This window comes from Xyrauchen texanus, chromosome 47 (assembly GCF_025860055.1).
Source record: "Xyrauchen texanus isolate HMW12.3.18 chromosome 47, RBS_HiC_50CHRs, whole genome shotgun sequence".
Lineage (NCBI taxonomy): Eukaryota > Metazoa > Chordata > Actinopteri > Cypriniformes > Catostomidae > Xyrauchen > Xyrauchen texanus.
Genome location: NC_068322.1, coordinates 3,852,438 through 3,870,583, shown reverse-complemented (window position 1 = coordinate 3,870,583; position 18,146 = coordinate 3,852,438). Strand labels below are relative to the sequence as shown.

General features: G+C 39.4%; 1 pseudogene; it reads right to left on the bottom strand.

Moving 5' to 3' along the window:
- The window catches only part of LOC127638757 (actin nucleation-promoting factor WASL-like), a 36,337-nt pseudogene that overhangs the window by 14,828 nt on the left and 3,363 nt on the right, over positions 1-18,146 (bottom strand).

Here is an 18,146-nt window from a genome sequence, read left to right as displayed (position 1 = left end):
GAAGCAAACTCACCGAAAATTGCTCGGAGTGCCAATTTCAGCCTTAGATATTTTCTTCTTCTTGTTGTTGTTGTTTTTCCCTTTGGCTTTGTCTTTCTTGAAGTTGATGTTGTTCATTTGCGAGTTATTTTGAATACGATGATTGCTGATCTCTGGGTTCTTTATGTCCACTGTCGCCATCGGCAGCGCAAGTCCTGTAGGTCCCGATTGCCCTGAAAAATTCGCAATTAAGTAAATGTTTGATTATCGATGAATTGCTCAAATCCACCAATTTTTGGAGTTACTGGACAAATGTGAAAATGCTGTCATTATTTGCTCACCCTCATGTCGTTTCAAACCTAAATGCCTTTTCTTTCTTTCTGTGCAGCACTATAGGAACACTTTTGAAGAATATTCTCAGCTCTTTTCCTTACGACAGCAATCATATGGCTTCAAAAGGCTTGAAACATAGCATTCCCTGTGGACACTTTCTATCCTACTTTGGAGCTTGACAGACATGGACACCAAGAACTCATTGCATGGGAAAGAGATGCTTAAAAATTCTTCAAAAGTTCTCTTTTAGTGTTCCACGGAAAATAATAACCAGAACGCTCTTAAAAATAAAGATTCCAAAAAGTTTTTTTTTTAGCAATGCGGAGATGTTCTTCTAAAACTCTTCATTTGTGTTCTGCCGAAGAAAGTCATACACATCTGGGATGGCATGAGGGTAAATTATGAGAGAATTTTCATTTTTGGGTGAATCATCCCTTCGAATGCACTGAACACAAAGAAACAAACACACTGACTGCATTGAATCATCACTAAACTGCCAATAAAATCTCTCAACCATCGCTTGCCCCCAAAAACCTTCAGAGAAACATCTTCAAGTCAACAGCACCAATTAGAACCTACCTGCAACTTCACGATTTAGATAACCACAAGCAGGGGTAGGTACAACAGATGGGCTACAATGACTACTAACGTCTCCTCCTAAACTAACGTCCAGGAGGAATTTACCCATCACCACACAGCCACGCTCACTGCGTCGCATGTTTGTCGCAGGGTCCGAGAACGGAGCGTAGAGCTCTTCCTCTGGGAGTACAAGGCACTGCAGGGGAGCCAGGCAACCTCCCATATCCAAAGTCCCATCCAGTATCTCATCAGTTGGGGTTGATAGGAAAGTGGTGCAGAACATCATCTCTAAAGTCTACGGTCCGCTACCAAAGGCATGTAGACATCCACAAAAGCAGGTAGGTACTCTTTAAACTGAATGCAGCATTAAGTCCACATGCTCTACATGAACACAACTGCCTGGCTAATGTCCCGCCCATTTTAATCCCAGCAAATTATACGCCATTACAGGATTTTACATAACAGTTAAAGCCAGCAGTATTGCCGCAAATCTCCTATTTTCTTCAAAGCTTGATTCTACAGGAAAACATGACAGTATGAGTAGATGTAATAGGGATTCTTGCTTTAGAAAACACCACTAGTTATGCATTTAGAAAATATTAAGACATCCATGCATTTATAGATGCAAAATGTGCCACAGAAGTGTGAGGTAATCCTTCAGCATGTACGCTATTGTTCCCTGAGTCAAAACACCAGTACCAGAGAGCAGGTCAGCTGGGAGTTAAATTCATATTACCATCTGAGAAAATCCCCTCAAAGAGATTAACTAAAGGTCTGATATTTGTAGTTGCATCAGAGCCTATGATGTCTTCAACAGACATGAACAGATTCATCACAGGAGGGTGAGATTACTGACAACACACACACACACACACACACACACACACACACACACACACACACACACACACACACACACACACACACACACACACACACACACACACACACACACACACACACACACACACACACACACACACACACACACACACACAAAAACAAAGGAATTCAAGATCTAATTTAAACCAGGTGAAATAGTAAAATTAATAAAATAAAAGTATGATAATTTTTTTAACTCCTTTGTACAAAAGCTCAGATTTGCTTGCCTCCATCAAAGTAAACAAGATATTTAGGAACACACAAATTTATAATAATAACAATTTAAAAAAAAACTATTAAACTCGGACCTCAATAGTCACCTGATGACCCACTTTGGGAACTCTGGGTGTCAAATGCCCCCCAAATACTCTAATTGAATTGAATAAACGTGCTTTTGGAGCATATAAGTCAACGATGAGTTGTCTACTTACATTTACCCAAGACTTTAGTGCTGATTCACAACTGCAACATTGCTCAATATGTGGGATGGAAGTGACACAGGTGCCAGACTTTCCAGTATAGCTGGATTGCTGCTGCCTGAAACAGTATTTACCTTAGGGTGGAAGGTATTGAAGAAACAAACTGCTAACATACATGTTTCTTGGGTGGGAATTGGAAGGGTTGTTGACAGTTATGCCACTAGGGGTCATTGTGATTGGACTACAAATACTCAAGACCACCTTCAATGTGAAGATGAAGTTTAGAGTACAGAATGCATGTGTGTGTGAAATGCATTTGATGTACTAGGGATCAGAAATGAATGGAAGCTTGTGACAAAACTGCCAATGAATTACAAATACACCCCATAATTCAAATGTAGGGGCAAAAAACGCCCTATAATGAATTCCTTCTTTTTTTAATTTGTAACATCTGATATATTTTCTAATATTTTGTTCCAAGCCTAATGCATATCACAAAATATGAGATTTACATTCATAGGTAACAGCCTTCCTGAATACATTTGGCATTTATATTAATAAATCAATTAAATTAAAATATTTTATATAAAATTTACAAAACCATTTTTTTAAATGCCATCATACCCTTGAAAATTCAAGGGGCAAATCTTGCCCCATAAAAAAAAACATAAATTTCTGACCCAGAAATTCCCAGTACCCAGTACTGTCCACAGTGGTGGAGTTGTGGTGGTGTAGTGGGATAAAGCACAGAACTGGTAAGCAGAAGGTTGCCGGTTCGATCTCCACATCACCACCATTGTGTCCTTGAGTAAGGCACTTAACTCCAGGTTGCTCTGGGGGGATTGTCCCTGTTATAAGGGGACTGCAAGTCGTTTTGGATAAAAGCATCTGCCAAATTCATAATTGTAAATGGTGAAACTCATAAAAATTCTCATTCTCATATTTTAGTGCTGGGAATCAATACAGATTGATCACATTCTGATTCACAAGCTCTTGATTCGTTTGCGATTCATTTGGCTAGATTCAAGTTATAATGTCCATTTTGCTAATGAAAAACCACTCTAAAAAAAGCTGTAAATTATACATGGAACACTCTAACTTTAAATATTATTTAAAAAAAATGTTATCGAGGGCCAAATTATGCAGTCCAGTCGCTATTTATTTAACAGAATACTCATGACAACCAAAACTGAAGTAAATATAAAGTTGAAGTCAAATATTGATTTGGGGATTTTAAGAATTGAAATTGGGATCGTTCAAATGAAGATTGCGATTAGTCAGAACATTTATAATTTTACCTAGCCCTAAATATTTCTCCCCAAAATAAAATGTTTGTTTTTGTTTGTTTGTGGTGAAAGTTGAACTACAATAAAAAAAAAAGTATAGTGATTAAAATCCTATAAAGACTTTCAAAATTAAAAGAATAAAAATACATTAAATAAAAACATTTGGAATACAAAAATTAAATATGCAAATACCTATTTTAAGACTATTTTTAAAAAGTATTTTGAGACATAATTTTAATAACAATTTAAATACATTTAATGTCTTGTTTTCTATTACTTTTATGTGAAATAAGACCTGGCCATTTTTTTTCAAGAAATTCACCCCAATGAGTCAATATTTATTCTTATTAAACACCAGGGCATTGCCAATTCACCTGCAGATGATCAATACACTTCAACTGGTGAAATTTGTCCCTCATGTTTAAAGTTTAGTCAAGACAATTAACTTGGAAGTAGATTTAATTAATTGGTAAACAACCTACCATTAGGCGGGTCACGTCTTTTTTCTGCAAGACAAAATTAAGATAACCATTATTATTAATCTGACAATTATTTTAAATGTGATTAAATGTCATTTTAAAAGCACCGGTCATTAGTGAGAGAGCAAGAAATCTAGATTTGCGGTCAATCTGTGCATGAAAGGTCAAAGAGCCTGAGCATTTTGGGTTAGTTCTTCGGCGGCATACAGAAAAATGAAAAACAGCAACTCATTAAGTGTACAATCCTTTCCTTGTCCCAACAGAAGTTGCTGAGTCAGTCGACACATGGAGAGAGGAAGCGGTTAAAAGAGAAAAGCTAATCAGAAGCAGACCAACATGAGCAGACCCCTGTGGGTCCCACACACATGAAAGAGTAACTAAACTCAAGTAACAGGCACGAGGACACACGGAGGGTGGAAAAGTAACAGCCTTTGTTAGGAAGGAAAAATTCCAAGAGGAAGAGATCCAGCTAAAGATATAGATAACCCAAAAATCATATCACAGTATGTCATCATTTACTCACCCTCATGTAATGAAAGTGAATGGGGACTGGGTTTAAGCTCCAAAATAGTGCCATAAAAGTATTCCATGCAACTTCGCAGCCATTTCCTATATTCCATTTCATTATTCAGTGATAATCGACCATAAGTAGTTAGTACAACAAAAATGGTACGGTGCAATTTGACTACATTGTTTCTCACGTATCACATGACCAAACGTTATTGCCACTGTATTTGATTGGAGAGCAGAGGAAGATTTTCAGTTAATTTCATGAGTCGAAAAAGTTTTTTTTATGGTTCTTTAATGTCGTTTGTGAAAACCTTTCAAAGCTTGACATCCCCATTCACTTTCATTTAATGAAAATAAACAGCCAGGACATTCTTCACAAAACTCACTATCTGTGCTTCACAGAACTCAGTCATCCGGTTAGGAACAAGTTGGTGTGCAAATTTAGAATTGTAATATTTGGGTGAACTATCCCTTTAAAGAAAGCATGATTTAGCGAAAACATCTGAATCAGGACCAAACCAGCCAAGATGATCAAGGTTTTTCCAAGAGAACGCAGAGAAACACAGTTCACTGAAGCACAGACACAGGTTACAGTGCTGCTCTAATTACCGGTTTTCCTCTGTCTTTTGCCCAGAAGATCGCTGGTCGCTGATCTGAAGCGTTTGGCTTCCTCCTCATTGGCAAAATTGAGGCCAATCTGGCATGACTGAAATGGAACACAAATTAAAGATGCTTTGTATTTACTCAGCTTATGCTGAAACACCAGACAGACACTAAAGAACAGAAACACAGATGATTCAATATGACACACTTACACAAAACATTTTGGAAAGCCTCTTTAGTTTTGCTAAAAGTGCACAAGTGTCTTAAAGCCCCTGCACACTTCCTACGAAATTTAAGAACGAACGGGTGTGATGTCATTTAGAACAGAATCTGGCTAAACGAAGACATTTTTGAGTTGGTTTCAGTGGTTTGTATCAGCTCGCCAGCGCAAACTTTCCAGAACATTTCTTACCAGCTGCTAAACACCATCTTACTGCCATTGGTCCACGTCATCGGTATGTGTGACCTGGAGCTCCACTTACTTTAAGGCCGACAGCTAATGCCCGCCAAGTCAGTTAAGATCAATCAACATGATCACACCGGCATTTAGAGTTATTAGTGAGCTGGTGCACATTTACCCAAATCGTTGATTGTTCGAGTAGATACATGTTCCAAGACCATGTCAAACGATATTATTGTTTAATTAGGCTACAAAAAGGAATAAACCGTACTCAAATACTCTTAAGTGCCCATTCACACATCTGCACAACTCTATTCTCTGCATTCTACACATTAACACTCTTTTATACACCAATCTTTGCAGTAGTATTGGTTTCATCATAAAGGGCAATAACAGAGTAATTGGTACATATTATGGCTGCAGATAGCATGTTAGTGCATTAGCCTCAGGAGTTCAGAATGTAAACAAGACAAATTACACATTATCTACTGCATTACAGTATATTACTTTAAATCATCATAAAGTATATAAACAGCTTCTTTCACTGATCTCGTGTTAATCCACTCATAGAATGAGACATTAAGCCATTGATAGCACATTTTAATGTCATATTTATTGATGTTTTACATGTAGTCTTGAGCGTCCTCATATTTCATTGCTCCTCTAAACGGCTCCCCCAGCAGTGCAGCTGGTGTCTGAATGTTTGCAAACAGTATGTCGTTGTACATCGGTTTTGAACTTCTTTTTGACTCTGAGCGAAGAACGAAGAAGAACTTTGCCGTGAGTGTGCCGGGGCCTTCAGGGGTCATGTTATACTTCAGCCCCCCCAGTTTTTCACAACCATTTACCGCCCACTCAATGACCCAGAAAAGTTGTTTTTTTGCTGCTGTGCCTTTAAGGTTTTATGTAAATAAACTGTTTATGGGGCAGTGGTGGCTCAGTGGTTGAGGCTCAGGGTTACTGACCAGAAGGTCAGGGGTTCAAGCCCCAGCACCACCAAGATGCCACTGTTGGGCCCTTGAGCAAGGCACTTAACTCCAGGTTGCTCCAGGGGGATTGCCCCTGTAATAAGTGCACTGTAAGTCGCTTTGGATAAAAGCGTCTGCCAAATGCATAAATGTAAATGTTTATTTGAAATGAGTAACAGCTTTTAAATATGAACACATGAACAGACTTGAGTACTTACATCTCCAGCAAATGTGATAAAATATGGCCTGGAGCTGTTAATTGAGAAGTTGTTGTAAATTTCTTGCTCAAACAAGGTTTTTCCCTCCTGTTGGCCAGAAAAAAAGAAAAAAAAAACATCAGAATGAAACCTATAAGAAGTTATGGCTGCTAGGATCACCGTGACAACTGCCCCACAGAGGTGATGTGCATGTAAATGTATCAACTTATAAGACCATCTGAAATAAATGAATAAAATATTAACATGCAAGTATAGTGAAGTATTGGATCCTTATTTACTGTGTTCTAAATTCTTTGCACATTGTTACAGCATCGGCTTATACACAACGCAAGTTCCATATCTAGCGTGCAACTTGTTCAAGTTCAGCTGTGCATTCTCTTCATTTCCTGTGCCCAAATAAGTGGTTATATTATATTTATGTTGTTGAAATAGCTGATTAATGTCAAATAGGATACATTTGAAAAAAGGTGATTAACTCATTAAGCGCTACAATTTATGTTCAGCTATAACAGCTACCGCAGCTCAGATGGGGCAATCCTCAAAATACTATGACTGGATCATTTGACAAGCAATTATTCAACAAGATTTTTCTTCCAAATAAAACATTGTTAGTGCATTGGTAATATCTTGCAGTGTTACTTCACATCATACTTTCGTCAACAGTATATATTTAGAAGAATTGTTTAATTATTCTCATGATGCACATCCAAATCAAACTATTTTGAATTAACCTGTATTCAGTGTGACTGGAAACATCATAAAACTAGTGAGGTCTTCGCTAAATGTGGACATTATTTTTAATTTTTTTCCTGTTGAAAAAAATTAAAAACATCTGACACTTGAAAAGCTTTAGCCAAGGTAGGACTGAATTTAATTGTTGTCCATCTGTTTCACTGATGCTTACTCTTTAACACAAAATGCAGTTTTTAAATGATAATGTTATTTATAGAAGCAAAAAAGTTATCCAATACCAACTGGGCATGTGTGAAAAAGAATTTGCCCCTTGATAAATCCCCATATCTATGAAACTGCATTCATTATGGGGTTCAGCTGCACTAGACACACCCTGACCTGATTACTGCCAGCCCTGTTCAATCAAATCAACACCTAAGTAGAACATGTTTAGCAGCGTGAATTTGGCTAAAATATCTCACCCATTAGCACACTATGCCAAAGTCAAAAGAAATTACAGAAATGATGAGGAAAAGTTGATTGAAATCCATCAGTTGTGACGTAACAGAAAGGGTTGCAAAGCTTTTTCAAAGACTCTGGGTCTCCAAAGAACCTCAGTTTGAGCCATTATCTCCAAATGGAGAAAACTTGGCCCAGCAGTGAACCTTTCCAGAAGTGGCCAACCACTTTCCAAAATTCCTCCAAGAGCACAGCAACGACTCATCCAGAAAGTCACAAAAAAAGCCAAGGACAACATCCAAGGAACTGCAGGCCTCTCTCGCATCAATACAGGTCACCATTCATGACTCCACTATCAGAAAGACACTGGCAAAAAATGCCATCCATGGAAGAGTGACGAGGTGAAAACCATTGCTAACCGAGAAGAACATTAAAGCTCGTTGACATTTGCCAAAACACCTTGATGATTCTCAATGATTTTGGGAGAAAGTTCTGTGGACTGAAGAGTTGAAAGTGGAACTGTTTGGAAGACAGGGGTCCCTTTACATCTGGCGTAAATCAAACACAGAATTACACAAAAAGAACACCATATCTACAGTCTGGCATGATGGTGGTAGTGTGGTTTGCTGCTTCAGGGTGACTAATTGAGGGAAACATGAATTCTGCTCTCTACCAGAAAATCCTAAAGGAGAACGTCCCGTCAACAGTCCGTGAGTTGAACCTCAAGCGCAACTGGATTATGCAGCAAGACAATGATCCAAATTAGGAGTCCACCTCTGAATGGCTCAAAAGAAGCTAAATTCAAGTTTTGAAGTGGTCTAGACAAAGTCCTGACTTGAACCAGTTACACACCTACCCCTTATATTGAGTTCATGCTCAATAAAGCTACAATGTGTCTGAACTAAAGCAGTTCTGCAAAGAAGAGTGGGCCAAAATTCCCCCACCGTGTTGTGAAAGACTGATCTCCAGTTATCGGAAGCGTTTGGTTGCAGCTGTTGCTGCTAAAGGTGGCACAAGCTAGTTTACCAAGTTTAAGGGGGCAGTTAGTTTTTCCACATAGGTGAAATAGGTGCTGGATAACTTTTTTGCTTCAATAAAAAACAAATTATTATTATTATTATCAATTTACACACACACACACACACACACACACACACACGAAAACTGTATTTTGTGTTTACTCAGGTTGCCTTAGCTTTATGTAATATCTCGTTTGAAGATCTTAGAATACAATATGAAAAATACACAAAAATAGAAGAAATCAGGAAGGGGTAAATACTTGTCACAGCACTGTATATGTTACCAATGTACAAGCTATTGGTGCAATAACAGACAGAAATTTATAGCCAATGAAAGCTATTGATCCCCAATAAACATGCATTTTGCACACCCCTCCCCCCAGCTTGCCCTTAAAGGAATAGTTCACCCAAAAATAAAAATGCTTTTAACATTTACTCACCCTCATGCCATCCCAGATGTGTATGACTTTCTTTCTGCACAACACAAATGAAGATTTTTAGAAGAATATCTCAGCTCTGTAGATCCATACAAATAAAGTAAATGGTGGCCAGAACTTTGAAGCTCCAAAAAAGACATTAAAAGGCAGTAAAATGTAATCCATATGAATCTAGTGGTTTAATCCAGGTCTTTAGAAGTCATATGATAGGTGTGATTGAGAAACAGATCAATATATCCTTTTTTTTTTACAATAAATATCCACCTTTAACCAATAAAACAAAAGAAGAATGTGGAAGTGAAAGTGGAAAAAGAGCTCAATATTGATTTGTTTATCACCCATAATCATCATATTTCTTCTGAAGACATGGATTAAACCACTGGAGTCATATGGATTACCTTTATACTGCCTTTATGTGATTTTTGGAGCTTAAAATTCTGGCCACCATTCACATGCATTGTATGGACCAACACAGCTGAGGTATTCTTCTAAAAATCTTAATGTGTGTTCTGCAGAACAAAGAAAGTCATACACATCTGGGATGGCAAGGGTGAGTAAATTATGAGAGAATTTTCATTTTTGGGTGAACTATCCCTTTAAAAATTGTGGTGGTAAAAATTGCCACTGCAACAGCCCATGGAGCATGGTTTGACTTACTTTCATATCGCACACCCTGATAAAGTAAGATCTCTGAAGGTTGTCTTTCACCAGGCAGGCCACCCCACAGCATCTCTTCATCCAGGACAAACTTCTGTTGGCTTCATAGACCTGCACCACTGCTGAACTCAAACTCTGCAGACAGAAAAGAAACACAATAATTATAACAAATCTGTGACTATGGATGTCAAAAGTACAGGTACATTGTTATCAAATGGATACTACAATAAAATAAAAAAGTAACAATACCTTACTGTCTTCCTTCAGTGTTTCTATCGAATGGGTATTACTGACTGAACTCAGTGTGTCCGTTATGATAATTACTGTAATCTGGATGAGCAAGAAGACAGTGCTTTTTTCTCACTCTAATATTTTTTTCCCCTCAAAGCACTTCACAACTGGAATCTTGCCAGTCAATAATTTCATAAAGCTGTCCGTCAGTTAAACTGCCGCAGACAAGGTGTTCTTGCAGTTCAACAGTTGTGTGTGTGTGTGTATGGTGGTCAGACTGCAGTGGATGCGATTGTACCGCAGTGTCATTCAGCTGCCCGACACAGGGCATACACCTCATGATGAACAATGGAGTATGATAAAGCCGTGCCAAGACACAGGACACAATGAGAATCTCTGGCGCATTGACAGTCTCTTCACAAAACTGCTGGTCACAATGCCAGTCAATGAAGACACTCTTTCAGACTAATAATGATGACAATGTCACATGTGCTGCATTTAGGCAGTAGCCCAATCTCTTGGCAGGACAGCGCAGCACATTATCAAAGACAATTTGTTGTCCTGCCTTAAATTTACACTTAAAACTCAATTAATTGTTTTAGTGTAATGGAATTTGAAAGGAAAAGGTGCCTTTTTGTAAAAAAACAAAAACTATTTATAGTCCTAAAACAGGTTTAATTTACTTAATCAAATTTATTTTTACATTTACTTTTGATTTTGGGGTGAAAAGTGACCTGGGCATATGACATTCATTATAAGATCCTATTTTTGCACCTTTTAAGGAAAAACAAGAAGTGCCCGAGTTTGGAACTAGTGCTGGGTATTGATACGGATCTACCAATTTGATTTGAGAATAATTCACAAGCTTTCATTTCGATTCAATTCAGATGATTCAATTTAAAAGAAATTCTCTCAGCAAATGCTGTAGGTTATACAGGGAACATTAAATTAAATTAAACATTATTCAATTGAGTTTGATGAACCTAATTAAGTTGAGTTAAAACTACAATAGTACATTGATGGGGCAGTGGTGGCTCAGTGGTTGAGGATCAGGGTTACGGACAAGAAGGTCGGGGGTTCAAGCCCCAGCACCAACAAGATGCCACTGTTGGGCCCTTGAGCAAGGCCCTTAACCCTATCTGCTCCAAGTCAAGTCAAGTGGTTTTTATTGTCGTTTCAACCATATACAGTTAGTACAGTACACAGCAAAACGAGACAACGTTCCTCCAGGACCATGGTGCTACATAAAAACAACAAAGGACCAACACAGGACCACATGAGACAACACAACGAAATAAAATACCTATATAAAAAAACATATATATACCTACCGTAATTTCCGGACTATTGAGCGCACCGGAATATAAGCCGCACCCACTGATTTTTAAATAAAATATTATTTTGAACATAAATAAGCCGCACCTGTCTATAAGCCGCAGGTGCCTACCGGTACATTGAAACAAATGAACTTTACTCAGGCTTTAACGAAACACGGTGTGGCAGCGGGCGTGGTCAAGCTGCCGTCTGGGAGAGAAAAGCGGTAAAGCGCTTACACCTGAGCTAAATTATGTCTAACACCGGTGTCTAATTTCAGTAAGCATGGGGAGAGCGGCATAAAAAGGCAGCAGCCACAGAGCTGAGAGAGTGACACACGTCAGTCTAGTGTTGGCGCATAGAAGAATTGAGAAACTTTATAAAATTGATTAAACATTGCTGTGGCCATTAAAAGCCTTACCTGGAACGTCAAGTGCCCTGCTGAAAACTGTCACACTGGTGCCCGTGTGACAGTTTTCCCAAGAAGGACACATGAAGCAGGGCACTTGAAATTAGACACCGGTGTTAGACATAATTCAGCGCAGGTGTAAGCGCCTTACAGCTTTTCTCTCCGGACGGGCGCTTGACCACGCCCGCTGCCACACACGGCTTGTAATAAAACATTTGCAGTAAACAGTAGCCTACCAAGTCATTGGTCACTATCTTCCTCGTCCTGTGCACTGAAACCACTGAAGTCATCTCCTTCGGTTTCGGAGTTGAATAGCCTCAGATTTAGTTGTCTTTTGCACTGAGTCAATTCCTCACGCTGCTGTTTCCAACGCCTTATCATCGACTCATTAAGACCAAGCTCCCGTGCAGCAGCTCTATTTCCTTTTCAACAGCCAGATCAATCGCCTTCAACTTGAAAGCAGCATCATATGCGTTTCTCCATGTCTTTGCCATGGTGAGGGTGATAAAATGACTACCGTAATCAGAATGATGGGAAGTTTGAGCTGCCGATTTAATCTAAACTGTAAACAAAAAAAGTTGTTTTGACCTTAACCCGCTCGGCAATTTCATTGGTCTAATGAAAGCTTCACGCCAAAAAACTGAGCACGTCACAGAATGTTTTTTTTTTTATAAAATTTGAAAGCGGGAAAAATCCATATATTAGCCGCGTCATTGTATAAGCCGCGAGGTTCAAGGCGTGGGAAAAAAGTTGCGGCTTATAGTCCGGAAATTACGGTATATAAAGTGCACGTGCAAACATGTGCAAAAGTATGGGACAGTACAACAAATTTCTGACAATGAACAGGACAATAGACAGTGCAGCGCCGACCAGTACTCAGTAGTGCAAAAAGATGACAGTTTCTAAAAATGTAAACATAACATACTATGAGATAGTGTTCTATGCACATAGCAGTTATTGAGGTAGCAGACAGTTATAAAGTGACAGTAATTAAAGTGCAACTCAGGACACGTGTGTGTCAAACCAGTCTCTGAGTATTGAGGAGTCTGATGGCTTGGGGAAGAAGCTGTTACACAGTCTGGCCGTGAGGGCCCGAATGCTTCGGTACCTCTTGCCAGACGGGAGGAGGGTAAAGAGTTTGTGTGAGGGGTGTGTGGGGTCGTCCACAATGCTGGTTGCTTTGCGGATACAGTGTTTTTTGTAAATGTCTTTGATGGAGGGAAGAGAGACCCCAATGATCTTCTCAGCTGTCCTCACTATCCTCTGCAGGGCTTTGCGGTCCGAAACGGTGCAAGTCCCAAACCAGGCAGTGATGCAGCTGCTCAGGATGCTCTCAATAGTCCCTCTATAGAATGTAGTGAGGATGGGGGTTGGGAGATGTGCTTTCCTCAGCCTTCGAAGAAAGTAGAGACGCTGCTGGGCTTTCTTGGTAATAGAGCTGGTGTTGAGGGACCAGGTGAGGTTCTCCGCCAAGTGAACACCAAGGAATTTGGTGCTTTTGACGATCTCCACAGAGGAGCCGTCGATGTTCAGCGGAGTGTGTTCACCTTGTGCTCTCCTAAAGTCAACAACCATCTCTTTTGTTTTGTCGACATTCAGGGACAGGTTGTTGGCTCTACACCAGTTCGTCAGCCGCTGCACCTCCTCTCTGTATGCTGACTCATCGTTCTTGCTGATGAGACCCACCACGGTCGTGTCATCGGCGAACTTGACTATGTGGTTCGAGCTGTGCATTGCTGCACAGTCGTGAGTCAGCAGAGTGAACAGCAGTGGACTGAGCACACAGCCCTGGGGGGCCCCAGTGCTCAGTGTGGTGGTGGTGGAGATGCTGTTCCCGATCCGGACTGACTGACTGAGGCCCAGGCCCAGCAGGTTCAGCTTTCCAATCAGGTGCTGGGGAATGATTGTGTTGAATGCTGAGCTGAAATCTATGAACAGCATTCGAACGTATGAGACCTTATTGTCTAGGTGGGTGAGGGCCAGATGGAGGGTTGTAGTGATGGCATCGTCCATTGAACGGTTTGAACGATACGCAAACTGCAGTGGGTCTAGTGAGGGGGCAGCTGGGTCTTAATCTGCCTCCTGACGAGCCTCTCGAAGCACTTCATGATGATGGGTGTAAGTGCGACTGGACGGTAGTCCAGGGGCGCCGTATCATGGCTGACCCTGCATTCTGACCCCAGCTTAGCTGGGATATGTGAAAACTAATACATTTCACTGTATATATGCAAAAAAAAAAAACTGTGTATAATGTAATAAATAAAATTGTTTTTAAAAACTCAATTTAATTAAGGTTAATGTCTAAGGGTTTTTAAGAATTTTGTCAGAATTTTGTCCCATTTTTCTCCCTAATTTGGAATGCCCATTTCCCACTGCGCTCTAATCCTTGTGGTGGCGTAGTGACTCGCCTCAATCCAGGTAACGGAGGATGAATCTCAGTTGCCTCCATCGGAGACCGTCAATCCACGCATCTTCTCACATGGCTTGTTGAGTGCGTTAACGCGGAGACGTAGCGCTGTAGGAGGCTTCACGCTATTCTCCGCACCATCCACACACAACTCACCACGTGGCCCACCAAGAACGAACCACACATTATAATGACCACAAGGAGGTTAACCCATTTGACTATACCCTCCCTAGCAACCGGGCCAATTTGGTTGCTAAGGAGACCTGGCTGGAGTCACTTAGCACGCTCTGGATTCGAATTCGCAACTCCAGGGGTGGTAGTCCGAGTCAACACTCGCTGAGTTACCCAGGACCCAGAATTCTATAATATCTTTGTATTTTAGGAATCAATATCAGAATCATTCAAATGAAGATCACGTAATCGGAAGATCAATTAGTTTACCCAGCCCACTGGACATATCTACTTAAACTTCTGGGTTTGCACATAAACCATTTATCCTGAGATGCACAAGCTGCAAGAACTTGAACACACAACATTTCTCAGCTATAACTGTGGGTGAAAAGTCACATAGGACAGTTGAGGTACTGCTAAAATAGCTGGGACTTGAAGTTACCCAGTGATGTAATCATGGGGTGAGCAATAACTTCCGAGAACTGTTATGAAAACAGCTGCAATATGTGTTAAATGTCCCAGCCAAACAGCCACTTTAGGGAATTAATGATCAGCATCCATTCTCAGGACGAGCCAGATGATTTACATAAGCGGAGAGGAGACCAGCAAAGCCAGACGGCCCAGCAAGGAGCACAGTTAAGAATGCAGCCATGCCAGACGTCTGAAGAATCCAAGAAACCGCAGACCTGCAAGGTGTTGGACAGTCGAAACCGCTTTAAACAGCAAGACAAAAGCAAAAGAGTAGTGGCCTTCTGAGTTCTCATTGGCTAAAATAAAGCTGCCACTCATTATAGTAATTTCTCAAACTTAGAGGCATTCATCTGAACAAGTGTGTGAGGCGAGAGCCGGGTTACATCACAGTTTATCACTCATCAGTAGCTGTGGTTAGCTGAAATGCCCTCTGGAAGAACTCTGGTGACAACATCTATATCTATGTACTGCGATGACATCACTGATGATACATCAAGGCAGTGTGAGATTGCTATGAATGCTGCTTTCATGATAATACAGTATGCTCTACATGACCCTTGTTCAAACTTTGCGGTTCCTTTTTTGACGGAGTGGGTTAATAGCTTTTTTTTTTTTTAAAGGGGTGACAACTGCCCCAAAACTTTCATAATCGCCCTGATAAGTGGCAATTGTAACACATCCTTTTTATCCTACCTCCATGTGGTTGCTGAAGAACCGCGCCACCACGAGGACCTAATAAGTAGTGGGAATTGGGCATTCCAAATTGGGAGAAAAAGGAATAATAATAATAATAAAAAAAGAACACATGATCAATTGTAATTTGTGGTATTTAAAAAAAGAAAAGAATGAATGAATAAAATAAGGGTTGTCGAGTGAACGCATGAATTCAGTGCAATCAAGCAAGGAAAGAAAATAATGCATGAACAAACAATAAACAATTATTCATATCCCCCAAAACGTCTACAATCAGAGCAATTCAACCTTGAAGTACCACCTGTTTTCAGCAGGAGGCAGTAAGTGAAACTCCAGCTGTATAGACCAATCCCATGGTTTACAAATTTCAGCGCATGCACAGTAAGTGGCAGCGGAAAGCCGGAAGAATGTTGTTAGATTTGACAGATTAGATGATGAAACAAAAGTATGACACAAAACCTTCATAAAAAGGTATTCTTTGCCATACAATTATTATGATGATGATGATGATGATGATGATGATGAGTTAATAACAAACATTTAATAACATTTGTTGACAAGTTTGTTGTAATATCGACAAGTTCAATTGCAAAATGCATGTTTTTGTTATAAGAGCGCGAAGCGATCATCTGTGTTCCGTGGACTTTCTGGTGCCCTCCCTAGGGAGTTGGTGGCCTACAGAGACTGCGTAGTCTGCATATAGGGAGTGGCGGTACTGCATGCTGGACCTCGCTCACAAGTTTGGATCTAGGGCCGGGAACAATATTGATTTTCTACTTAAATCTTCATTTGTATGATCCCGATATCAATTCTTAAAATGTCAAGATTGCCCTTTCTTTCTTTCCATCTCCAACACATAGCAGCATGAATGCGGTACAAAAAATCATCCGACCAACAACAAACACTAAAAGAGACGGTATTGTTTAAACTTGTCAAATTGATATGTACGCAAGTCCCCTGTATAATGAATAACAGCATTAGCTGAAATAAATAATTCTAAACAAATAATTTAAATTAAAAGCAAAATCGAAATCTAATAATGATGTTGTGATATATCACAATATATATCGAATCGTGACACACGTATCGCAATACGTGTTGTATCGCAAGGTGGTTGGCGATACCCAGCCCTAGATGCACATGCATGGCAGGGCTCTCAGATCAGTTCAGGTGAAAGGTGGGGGCAGGAGTTACGCTGTCTGGCCAATTGACTGCTCTCTTAATTAGAAGAATGTTTTTTTGTCATGTAACTCAGTCAGACATCAGAGGCTCAAAGGAAATGGATTTAAGAAAAGGATTTCACCCAGGAAAAGGATGAATGAATGATGCAAATGATGTAACTAAAAAGTGCAAGCATAAGTGGAAAGATGTGGTCCTCAAGACAAGAGTTTTAACACCAGCACTCGGTGCATTCATTTGTTCTAATTGTGAGTCGTCTTAAACATTATTTAGACTGATAAATGGATAGAATTGTATTCACTCAAACAAACAAAATTAATAACAAAATTCTGTCAAGTTTAATAAAGTATATAAAAATAAATTAATAAAATGTAAAGTTTTATTCATTTAATTTTGTTTAAAGATTACTCAATTAAATTTCATGGAATTTTTTATGAAATTGACATAATTCTGAAACATAGACATGTTTTTGGAGTGTGCTCTCCAGAGGATTATTTGATTAGACATTTATTAAACAAAATTTTAAATGTTGTTTTAAAGGAGTTTTAGATCTTATTTTGGAAAACAAGCCAAAAAAAGACTAATCAAAAACCTATTTTGTTCCAAAGTATAATGGGTTAAGACTACACTCTCTCACGTAATCACTTCGATCAATCTTGAACTCACAAAAAAACAAACTTTCTCTTAATAGAGCTGCGTATTGCCAATTTACTTTATGATAAGATATACACAGTGAACATGACACATGTTATGATTCACTACGTCACGAGCAATCACGTTATAATCTAGCTGCAGCAAATGCGGGTGAGTGACGAGCATCCCCGTGCCAGAGTGTGCATCAGCCGGGAGAAGATTCAATCTTATCCCAGGTCACTTCACTTAACTCACAGACACTGTTCCGACCGCACAGAGAAATGCCAGTAGCAGAGATTAATTTCATAACCAGCTTCTATATAACTTTAATAAAGGATGCTTTAAAAGACAGAACGGCGGATTGTTTCATTGCAAAACAAAATGTGGCACAATAATCGGTTTATCTCGATGATCTTGTTTTCATAATTGATGGAAGCCAAAATCGTATTTGAAAATAAAATTTGATTAATCGCCCAGCCCTATTGTAAACATTGCCTTTTCGGTGTCAAAATAAAAGCCCCATGCATCATTGTATATGAAATATAAAGTGCATATTAATGAAAATGTTTGAAATTCTTTCTCCCTTTGTTAATTTAAAGAATATACATTTTTAAATATAAATGTATTTAATGTCTATAAAATATTGAAACTACTTTGCTACAATGGCTGTTTGGATAAAGTGATGGTTCCTTTCATAAAAACGAACCATTTTAGAGCAAATAAATAAATATCCAGATA